This window comes from Prunus dulcis, chromosome 8, assembly GCF_902201215.1.
Source record: "Prunus dulcis chromosome 8, ALMONDv2, whole genome shotgun sequence".
Taxonomy (NCBI): domain Eukaryota; kingdom Viridiplantae; phylum Streptophyta; class Magnoliopsida; order Rosales; family Rosaceae; genus Prunus; species Prunus dulcis.
In genome coordinates this window covers 17,296,344-17,308,162 of record NC_047657.1, presented here as the reverse complement: position 1 = coordinate 17,308,162, position 11,819 = coordinate 17,296,344, and the positions used below count along the sequence as shown (strand labels likewise).

The 11,819-nt window shown below is 39.3% G+C and overlaps 1 long non-coding RNA gene across 1 annotated transcript; it reads left to right on the top strand.

Moving 5' to 3' along the window:
• The first annotated feature begins 3,316 nt into the window (after nt 1-3,316).
• LOC117638076 lies at nt 3,317-4,062 on the top strand. Its single transcript, XR_004587261.1, has 2 exons — nt 3,317-3,402; nt 3,520-4,062. It is a non-coding gene; the product is annotated as an uncharacterized LOC117638076 (long non-coding RNA).
• Nucleotides 4,063-11,819: the final 7,757 nt, after the last annotated feature.

Genomic DNA, 11,819 nt, shown 5'->3' with positions numbered 1-11,819 from the left:
TTTCTACAATACGAATGTGTAGTTGGTGCGAACTTCATGAGTTCACGTCTCTATTAAAATATTGTTAAATTAAAATTTATTAAATTGAGTAAGAGACTTATAACTCAAATAATTAAAGGTATTTATCTATACACTGTATCTGAGGTACTAAATTCAATTATCTGTTCCCATAACATTGATTGTTTACTATCAAAAAAATCCATTGAAACATATTCCCGTTAAGTATAAATACTTACTTAAGAAGCACAAATATTTGACAATTTGTAAGATTTTGAGTCACAATTATGAAAGTGAAAATCACGACACCCACAACAAAGTGAGGACTAAAGTGTAAATTAAATTTTCAACTCAAATTTTCCCTCGTTTTCAAAAGTGTAAATCAATCACCTAGATAAATTTTTGAAAAAAGTTCGGGTCGGGTTGGCCAACCCACGCGTAGTGAGTCAGCAAATAATAGAAGTGGGAAGTCAGACAGAGACTCTCAGAGCTGCTGGCTGAGGCAACAAGACCAGAGGGCGTGCCAGACTCCACAAAGAATCCAACATTTTTTTTAATATTTTAAACAGATTGAAGTAGAGAGTGCCCGAAACAAACAATCTCGAAGTCCGAGGTTTTTTTTAATTTTAATTTTAATTTTTAGTATTATTTTTAGTCTTTTCATTTTCTCCCAAAATTTTTGTTTTATTTATATTTATTCTTTTCTGTTTTTGAGAATGTTTGGTCTCCGCAACTTCGAGGCGCGTGCGCGTTACACGGTCCCCGTAATACTGTTACGGTGTCAGCACCGTTTCTGTCATGTGGGTCCCCCAGTAACCCCGTAATTTGCAACGTCGTTTGTCGCACCCAAAAAAAATCTTTCAACTCCGATCATAGGACGCAAAGGTCAAAAACTTAGCATGGCGATAAAAAAATTGTAATTAAATCTGACGGCTGAGAATGAGATGGCCCATTTTTAATATCTAATTCTATTCCAACCATTAATTTTTTTTTTAATTCTATGATTAATTTAATTGTTCTGTGCCACTCAATTGGTTTATAGTCAGAACCATAATAATAATAATAATACTAATAATAATTTATATATGTATATTGGGTCTGAGATACGCTAGGTTATTCTAGGGCAAATAATTGGGCCTTTGCATTGTTTAGGGCTTGGGTTGGCCCAAACACTAGAAACTGAAATTGATGATGGGTCAATCAAACATTGGGCCTTCTTGGCATGTGTTATCCCTTCTCCTAATTGCCTCCAAAGCTAAGAAAGGTTATATTATGACTATTTAGTTCCAAATTTTCCAACTTAATTCAAAACTCATTAACTAATGAAGCCCTTTTTTTTCTTCATAAAATGGTAACATGATTTAACAAACTCTTAACCAACCAAAACAAGAAGTTGTGAACACTACATCAACTCTGCAACACTCTCTTATGGTAATTGTTTATCAATCATTACGTACGTGAATCAATTCACAATCTTGTGCACGTAAATATGAATGACAATTATATCCTTACACTTACAACGTGTGGGCTTTTGTATCCTCAAATTTTTTTTTTTTAAATTAACCGACTTTACATTTTTTAGTATTTAAACTCTAAATCATTATTCCTTTATTTAACCGGGTAAATATGGTTATCCATGTTAGGTAAAATAACAAGGGACTTGATTTAATCGCTTGATTTTTACGTAACTATAATTGGTATGGTTATTTGTAATCAATTCTGAACCCTTGGATATGTAATACATAGGGTTATTTACATATTTAATTGGTCCCATATTAAAACGAAGAATCTAAATGTCTGCCATAGCAGCATAGCTCAAACGTCGTCACACATGGTTGCCCATAAGCCAATTTCTGTTTTCCAAGGTCTTAGACTCTCCTCTATCTCTCTCTATCATCTTTTAATCCAAATATTTTTTGTTCCTCTCATCATTTTTAAATAATGAATTCTAAGTAATTAACCCTTGTTTATGTAAACGAAGAATTAATATAGTTCGAAATGTCTGCCAGAGGTTGTCACCAAGAGTCTGCGCATAAGCTTATTTCTTGTTATTCTCCAAGTTCTTAAGTGGTTAGATCGATGGAGGTCATGTTGTTCGAGAACTTTTATAAAAACATAATATCTGAAATCTTATTGAAGTTGCCCGTCAAATCTATAGGGAGATGCATATAGTATATGCAAGTTATGGAGTTATATAATCAATAGTCCTAGTTTCAAACGCATCCAATGTCCAAAATAACCACGTTCAAATTGCTCAATCATATCTACATACATTTCCAAATGTAATTTTTACTCATCGCAATGGAACACTCTCGGATCATCCAAAAAGGTGAGTGTGGCAAGTCTCTGAATCCATATCCATCCTGCAATGGCACAACTACTTTTTGGAAACCCAACCAATGTGTTTTGGGTGCTAAAAGCAGGAATAAGTTTGGATTCCATTCGACGAAAAGAAAAAAAGAAGTTTGGATTCCATTTCGAGTTAGCACTTGCTTTCAGAAGTCCAATCTTAAGTGGGACTTCAGATCTGTTGTCTCTATTTTCTATATGCTTTTCTTGTCCCTACCTGAAATATTGACATTTGTACATCCAATAACATCAATTTAACGTAATTAACTCTAATAAAGTCCTTTTATTCTTCATAAAATGGTAACTTGATTTAACCAACTCTTAACTAAACAAAACAAGAAAATGTGAACATGACATCAACTTTGTAACGTTCTCGTATGCCACTCTGGCGTAGTTGGCTATCAATCATTACATACGCGGATCAACTCAGATATAATTGCCTATAAATTATTACGTACACATATCAACTCACAGTGCACGTAAACGTGCATGAGAATTATGTCCTAACACTTCCAATGCGTGGGCTTTTTTATCCTCAAGATTTTTAAAATTAACCAGCTTTTACATTTTTTAGTATTTATAAAATAAAATAAAAATGGGGGGTACAGCCAATGAAAAAAAGTAAAAAGGGAAACATTTGTCACATGTTGGGGGTCTTTTCCACAAAGATAAGATAAAAAGGTAATCTAGGCATATTCCAAGTCCAAATACAACTAATATTCTTTTCTTTTTTTTCTTTTTCAAAACGATGTACAGTACAATTATTGTTCCTTTATCCAGGTAAAATATGGTTGTTCCCAGCTAGGTAAAATAACAAGGGTAATAACTTGATTTCATTGCTTGGTCTTTATGTAATTATATCTGAGTGGTGGGTATGTTCTTGACACTCTGCTTGAGATCAAATCTGAACCCTTGGATTTCTATTACACCCACTAGGCCTAGGGTTATTTAAATATTTAACTGGTCCGATATTAAGACGAAGAATCTGCCACACAGCAGCGTAGCTCGCAAATTTTGTCACGACACAAAGCTGCGCAGTTCTTGCTGCTCCCCAAGGTTTCAGCTTCCCAAATCATTTTTGTTCCTCTCATCATTTCTAAATAATTATTATAATTCCCAAGTAATTAATTAAATTTAAAAAATATATATTTTGTCTCTGCTTTTGCTTTGCAGCCTAGCTAAGAAGAGTTCATGGAGGCTATTAGCAGGCTCATTCGAATACATGAGCAGCAGGAAGAAGAAGAGAGGGAGCAGAAAAAAAGAAGAAGAACGATTTGGGGTTGTAACAATCACATCATCCCCGCAACCCGGTTTTCGATTGCGAGCTTGGAATCGAAAGAGAGCCAGAACAATGAAGAGTGCTCTATCTGTTTGGATGAATTTTCAGAGGGAGAACAAGTCACCCAAACGCCTTGCAAGCACAAATTCCATGATGACTGCATTTTGAAGTGGCTGAATGGGAAGCACTTCTGCCCGATGTGCAGGTTTCAGCTGCCAACCAAGGTGACGAAGGATGCCATGAACAAGCTCATTCTAGGCAGTTGAACTGAGAAATGTGTTATGCTGCTGTTGTTGTGACTCAGCTTCTTCTTGTGCTTATCTTTGACCTTTTGGTTCAATTGACAAGAAGAACAATAAGACAAGTTTCAATTGACTGGGGCTTCGTGTTTTTTATTTTATTTTAATGAATGCATGAGTGTGAGTCAACTTTAGCAACCCTTTCTGTGATCTTATTGTCATGGCCATGGATTCCAACATAGAATAGTTCAAGTGGCAGAGCAAGCTCGAGATGAAACTTGATCTTTGGAACGTAGAGTTGAGATGTCCAGCACAAAGTGTTTGCTTCGACACCTGTTTTGAGACTTAAAAGAACTTTGTGATTCTGAGACACGTGTATTGTGTTGGGTGTATATTTTTAGGTGTCATCGAAGTGCTAGATATGTTTATCCTATCCCCAAAAAAACAAAAATGTTGAAATCCTATATCTGCAGCCAAAATAAATAAATAAAATTCTATCTCCATCTTCATTATACTACAGAGTACACTTCACTTGTCCCACTGAAACTTTTTTTATCATATTTTTTTAATAGATGGAAACTTTCCTCTAAACAATGAACATTTTCTCTTTTTTTTTCTCTCTCTCTCCCCGTTACTTTTCTCTCATTTTTTTTTTTTTTCAGTCATCTTCTTCATGAATCTCTCTTTTTTATTTGATGGATCTCTCTTGTAGAATTTGGGGTTGTTCTAATAAATTGAATTTATGGCTTGTCGAATTAGGATTTCTAAATTAAATTGGGGCTTGTGAAATAAGAGTTTTGATTTGCGAATTATATTCCTCAATGTTAGAGAAGTTATATAATATGTTCTATTAAGCCCAAAAGGAATGTTTTTTTTTTTTTTTTTTGGGTGTTGTTGCCATAATGGTTTATTGGAGTTCATAAGAGGCCATAATTTTAGAATTTGGCCCAAGCACCTTCATTTTTTGAAAAAATTTATGTGTGTGAAGATTAAGGCAAACGATAAATATATAGAAGACGAGATATACGTGGTTCACCTTTAATGAATGGGCTACGTCCACGGAGAAGTATGTTCTCATTATAATTATGTATGTTTACATTTGTACATGGGGTTTGACCCAAATATAAAGATAAGAAAGGAGAAGCCCATGATTAAAGATAAAGCCCAACCTAGGGATCCTCTCCTAAGTGTAGAGTGGTCTCCTATTATAGGTGAGTGGGAGTCTTCACTTCTTGTAGTTTTTCGATGTGGGACTCCTCTTGCTTTGCTTAGAGTTGCGACTTGTGGTAATGTTTTTTTGGCTAAGGTGATGACCTCTCAAAGCATGACACGTGGATGATCTAGCCTAGTTAGTTGCTTGGTCAGTTACGGTACCAACAGTAGTCCCCCAAGTTCGCGAGTAAGAATGTACTTTTTGATTGGGAACTTGTAATATAAGTGCACTGGCCGAGCAACACCACAGTTCGTCTTCCAAGCTGTATAGTGCACTACCCATAGTCCCTCATGTCCCCGGGTAAGAAGGACATTGGAGGAAGGAACTTGCAACAAAAAACCAAGTGATTTGCAAGTCCCCATTTTGTTATGCAAGGGTGCCGAAGGGTATCATAGTACACCAAAGGGCGAGGGTGCCGAAGGTACAAGACTTGCATGTCGCAGATAAGGTGCTGAAGGGAACGTATGTGCCGAATGCATAAAACTTGCATGTCGCAAGGAAGGTATAAAACTTGCATGTCTCAAGGCGATGTTCCTAGGCATGTGGGTGCCGAAGGCGAAGGGATGCCAAATGTGACACAAAGCTTGCATGTTGCAAGACAATGTGGCTAGGCACGGAGGTGCCGAAGGCAAAGAGGATGCCGAAGGCACTAAGCTTGCATGTCGCAGGGTGATGTGGCTAGGCACGGAGGTGTCAAAGACAAAGGGGATGCCGAAGGCAAAGGAGATGCTGAAGGCACAAAGCTTGCATGTCGCAGGGCGATGTGCCTAGGCACGGGGGTGCTGAAGGATAAGGGATGCCAAAGGCAAAGGAGATGATGAAGGCACAAAGCTTGCATGTCGCAAGGCAATGTGCCTAGGCACGGGGGTGCTGAAGGCGAAGGGCTGTTGAAGGCGACACAAAGCTTGCATGTTGCAAGACAATGTGGCTAGGTACGGGGGTGTCGAAGGGCGATGTGCCTAAGCACGGGGGTGCGGAAGATCCTCAAACCATTCTGGCAAAGCTATTAGATTGGGGCAGCTACTCATTTCCAAGCAGTGTAGGGTCTTTACATTTTCCAATCCTTATGGTAGAGAATCAAAACAAGAAAGTCCAGAACGAACAAACTTCGAAGAGATGAAAGGTGTTGCACACCGGCTAGAAAGGAACCACGCTTTGGACAGTACATGATGGTCAAGTGCTCGAGCAATGTGAGCTGTTCCAAACTCGACGACAGAGAAGTTAGTTCACTGCAGTTTTCAATGGACAAAATTCGAAGCGAAACCAAACATGCAATTCCACAATTTGGCAGGGATGTTAGACTGTGACAGTCACTAATCTCCAGCGACTCAAGAGCTTTAAGGTTCTGCAAACTTTGTGGCAGAGAGGACAGCTCTTCACACTAACGAATGGTCAATGATTTCAAAGAACTAAAGTTTTGCATATGCAAAGGCATTGAATGAAGCTTGGGGCAAGACAAAATCTTCAAGGAAGACAGACTAGCTGATGCAAAGAGCCCTTCCGGGAGAGACACTAGGTCTCAAATATTGTCAAGAATAAGAACATATAGCAAACTTAAATCTGCCATGGGCACCATCGTAGGATTACAATCCCGCAGCTCCAAATGTTGAAGGGACTGAGGTAACGATATATGTGCTAACTTGGGGCAACTCTTTACAGTTAAATTCTTCAATCTACAGAATGCATTTCCATCATTTGCACTTGACCACTCTTCCAAGTTTGCAACATCACTTATTGATAGTTCTTCGAGTGATGGAAACCATATGTCTGCACCGTTACCATAGAACTATCTACCAATTTTCTTCACCCCATCCATTCCATGCAGAGAAAATGTCTTAAGTAGCGGAAGATTCCCAAGGGCTGGACGATTCTACAGTTGGTGAAATCAGCGGCGACAAGATTTGGGAGAGCCCAGTCAGGAAATTTGGTTCCTGGGTAGATTTTTCACATTTTCATGTGGTTGCAGGTATTCAATAAGTTTTTCAGCTTGCAGCGCTATATGTAATCCTGAGATACCTATTTCAGCTGGGGCATTAGGTGGTTTAGTGAACGAATCTTTAAATCCTGGAATAAAACCCCAGTATAATGCCAATGACTCAAGATTTTCCTTCCTGACCAATATGCGTGGTATAGCATCTTCAATATTCTCCAAGCGAGAAATATTCAACTCCCCATAAAATTTAAATTGAACAGCTCATGGAGATTCACACTGTAGTTCCGTAGTTGATCTACCCATTGCGACGTGACAAAAAGTGGCAAAGTCTGAAGTTGACGGAAGCGCTTAATACCATATTGCATAAATGTCAAACTTACAGATCCACTTAAGTTAAGATGTCTTAGGCTGAAGTTTTCCAAAAATGGCAAAGTCTCAAGATTATGACAACAAATTAGGTTTAAGGTCTACAAAAAAAAAGAAAAAAAAGAAGATACCGTATGCTTATAGGTAACTGGGTGATAAGTGTGTAAGACAAGTCAAGATGCCTCAAACATATCAAGTCACCCAAGGAATTCGGCATATCAACAAGATCACAATGGTTGAGATCTAGCACACGCAAATATTCAAAACTTGAATAAATTTTATCTCCGTTGTCTAACCTGCTGGAATCTTCAATCAATAAGAGAGTTCGCAAATGTTTTGCTTCATATAGAGTTTTTGGAATTGTAATTCTTGCACCATATCTATAAACAACAAATGAGTGGCGAATCTCTGCTGGTGACCAATTTTGTGGCCGACCCTGTTCAAGTACCACATATTCTTTTCCTGCAACATATTGTGCAAAATCATAAATGATATCATTCATCTTGTATCCAATTGTTTATCCACCTTCATGTAGCCGTACTTCTTGCAAGAAAGATATCCACACCAATTTGGAAAAGTATTCGTCACCAATGTCTTCAGGTCGCTTGCTTCTCTCTTTTGGAATGAAGCCTTCTGCCATCCATAGATGAATTAACTTGTGCTTATTGAACTCATATTTTTTGGGAAATAGTGAGCAGAATGCAAAGCATTGTCTAAGATATGGTGGTAGACTCAACATCAGGGCAGGGAAAACTTTATGTTGGCTTTCATCTAATTCCCAAAGTCCACAATCTTGCATAAATAACCACTATTTTTCTTCTCTTTTCAAGCACACTGAGCTTCCCAAACTTTTTGCAGCTAACGACACACCTCCAACTTTTTTGATAATCTCCTTTCCAATCCATGTAAGATTTGGATACTTCTCTTCTTCTCCACATCCAAATGCCCGGTGCTTGAACAAACACTAGCAATCATCATCCTTCAAACCATTTAAATAAAATGGTGACTTTGGGAAGTCCATCATGAATGGAATTTTTTGACTGCGAGTGGTGGCAATGATTTTGCATCCATCATGACCCCCTCTAAACAAAGGTCTTAGATTGTCCCAATCATCCTAGTCTTCCGTCCAAACATCATATAACACAACCAGACATCTTTTCTTCTATAGCAATTTCGAAAGCCGAGACTGAAGCAGTTCTGACAGGACCCGACCCAATTTCCACTTTGAAATTCGAGCCAAGTCCTGTGCGTGTCCAACACCTGGCGAATGTCGGGCACAAAAGACCTTTTTACCCTTCTCGTTTCAAAATTCTTTTAAAATTTCCCTTAGACTTCTGCCGAAAATTCGGTAGAGTTTCCCTTGTATTTTGACCAAACCCAAATTTTTTCACCTGTCCAACAATCAAATAAATCTGCACCAACTGCCAGAATAGAATAACTAAGTATTCACCAGCTCCAGTTTTCCACTAAAACTAGATATCAGAGCATTTTCTATAGTTTATCGGGTTTCAAGGGCTTTTCTACAAAACTCTACCTTACTTGGTGCGCGGAAGCTATGAATGGTCTGGTGGTGGATCCTGCGTACTTCTAAGGCCTGGGGGCGAAAAACAGGTTGAAAATGTGAGTGGACCAAACATAAGATTTTGAAAACAGTTTATAATCATAATAACCCCCATAGTAAAAAATAACTTGATAAGTAAAGCTAAAGTTTACCTGGGTTTAATATAAAGTATTCCTCTAAAGATATCTATATATAACAGTATGTATGTAGATTCGTAAAGCTGAATAATTATATGAAGAGATAAAACATGCACGTATTCTGAGAAAACTGATATAAGATGATTGAAGTCAATAGCTGCATAAAAGTGCTCAAATTACTTTAAAACTACCACCTAAGTGTACCCCTGAAAATCCGTCAATTCCCCTGGCAGGTCTCGGGCGACACGCAGTCTACCCGAGCCGCAAACTGGCGAAATCAGGGGACTATGATCAGCCTGATCCGCCGGCAGGTCTCGATGACACCAAGTGACTCGAGTCGCTCAGGCAGGATACAGGGGACCGTAGTCAGCCTGATCAGCAATCCTGGCAGGTCTCGGGGACACAGAGTCAGCCGAGCCGCAATCCTGGCAGGTCTCGGGACACCAAGTCTGCCGAGCCTCAAATCCTGGCACTCACGGTCCGAGCGTCCCCGTAACTCGTGAGGCAAAGTCAAGTGCACTGACGTAACTAAAATCGGACTGGATGTCCGTAGACATCGGTCCAACTCTGGGTAATCACCAAAAATAAATGGGTACAAGGTGGTCTAATTAGAAAATCTGATAACCCTCTGAAATCTGATAAATTAATTGTAATCTCTATGCTGCTGCTATTTCGTTATGTAAAGCTCATGGTCTGCTGCTAATATAACCTCAATAATATATATAACTCAAAATGTTTAACAGTATAAAACATGCTCTAAGACATGCAAGAATACTTATTCAAGATCAAATAATGAAATTTTCTTATAAAAACTTATTTATAAAAATTCGTTTATATAAAATCAATATAAAATCATTTACGTAAACTCATCTATGTAATAATTTATATAACTTATTTATATAAAATCCTTTATGAAAGAAAGTCCACTCACAGTTGGTCCGAGCTAGCTGGACCTTTCGAATGTCCCTCCGGGACCCGTGGGGTCCACTCTCTCCGATGGCCAATCTGGGCTTCTAAATTAGGTTCCTCATAGAGAAAAAGAATGTTCCGCGAATTTGGTCCCCCGGGACGGTCGGATTAGCCAAATCGCGTTATCGCTTAAAATCCAAACCCTAGCCCCAGGGTTCGCGATTTCATCCGGGACTCCGATTTCCGTCGAATCCTACACGACCCGATGCTTCATGTACTAAGCGACATATCCAAAATTGAGTGCGATCCAACGATTAGACGACACTGCACCCAAGGATCGCGCGATATGAAAAATCCGTTCGGGGCTCAAACGGACTCCGAATCGAGATCCGCGAAATCCTACGCGCTCGTGACGACACGAGGATCTCAAAACTTCCCAGAGTTACTCCACCACCCTCGCCCACGCACCGCCTCATGCGCGGGCAGATTTGGGTGTCCTAAGCGATTTCGGGTGGTCGAAAAATCTCGAAACCAAGACTCCAAACTCCTATCCTAGGTAAAACACCCCATTTGAAGTCACTTTTGTTCTTGAACATACCCCAAAAAGTGACCAGAAACAGTATATCAGGGCATCCGAAGTTTCGGCCAAATTTCAAGTCGAAAATTGATCGTTTTAGAGCTGAAATCGATCAAACCCATACATCCATCAGCTAGAACGCGAAAAATAGCTGAGAAACCATACCTTACTCGATCGATTTGGTGGAGAATTGAAGGAGAAAAACGAGCTGCAAGTTTGAATTGGAAATCCGGCAACAATGGCGTTTTCCGGCGAGGTCCGGCCACGGCAAGGGCGGCGGCTGGTCAAGAAATGACGGCGGTCGAGTGGTGGTTCATTTGGCACCGGTCTAGGAGATCGGCTTCAAGTGTGGTGGCCGGTGCGACGTCAGGAAGGCGCGGGGGTCGTGAGCTGGGGCGAAATCGGGAGAGGAGAGAGAAATGAGGAGAGAGAAGGGGAGGAAGAGATAAAAATCTGACTTTTTGACCAAATTACCATTTTGCTCTTCGCGGTATTTTGATCGTATTTTCTTTGTTACAACTCCGATTCGGGTCTACTCCGTGTCTACGGACTCGTTTCGCCGTGCTCTACGCAATGGTGCAAACGGAATTTCCAAATTCTTTCTCGATCAAAAAGTCAATTTTTCCCCTATTAAAATATGTGAGGGCAAACTTGTCTTTTTGCTAGAAGATATTAATCCTACTTTTTAGATATTTTATTTTGGGTTATTACAAGTTCAATCTCCGACAACTTTCATTCATACCCCATTGCACACTTAATGGCTGCCTTCATAATCTTCTTGACATTGAAATCCTCAGAAACAAAAATCCATATTCTAGATTTGAAGTGTTGGAGTACCCTCTCGTCGTTTTATGCCAACTGAGTAAGAGTGGTCTTGCCAATTCCTCCAATACCAATTATTGGAATACAAGTTGCATATCCATCCTGGGAAGTTTCCGAAGATAGTAATAGTTTGACCAACTTCTCTTTCTCATCATCTCTTCCATATATCTTTGAGTGGACGGACGCAAGAGCCAGTCTCCATCTTGTTAGTGAAGAATCTGAGTCGTCGACAGTCTTCCTCTATGCTAGGCTCTCTAAAATTAAATGTCGAGAGTCCCTCATTTATCGTATTTTCTAATATGTGGAGTATGTTTTTAATTTTTTTTCAGCAAGAGTGGGTGAGGAAATTGGTTTACCAAAAAATTTTAAACTCATGACGGTTTGGAAAGCGATAAACAAGTCCAGAATGTCCTCAGCATCAGAAGCAGCATTCTTGA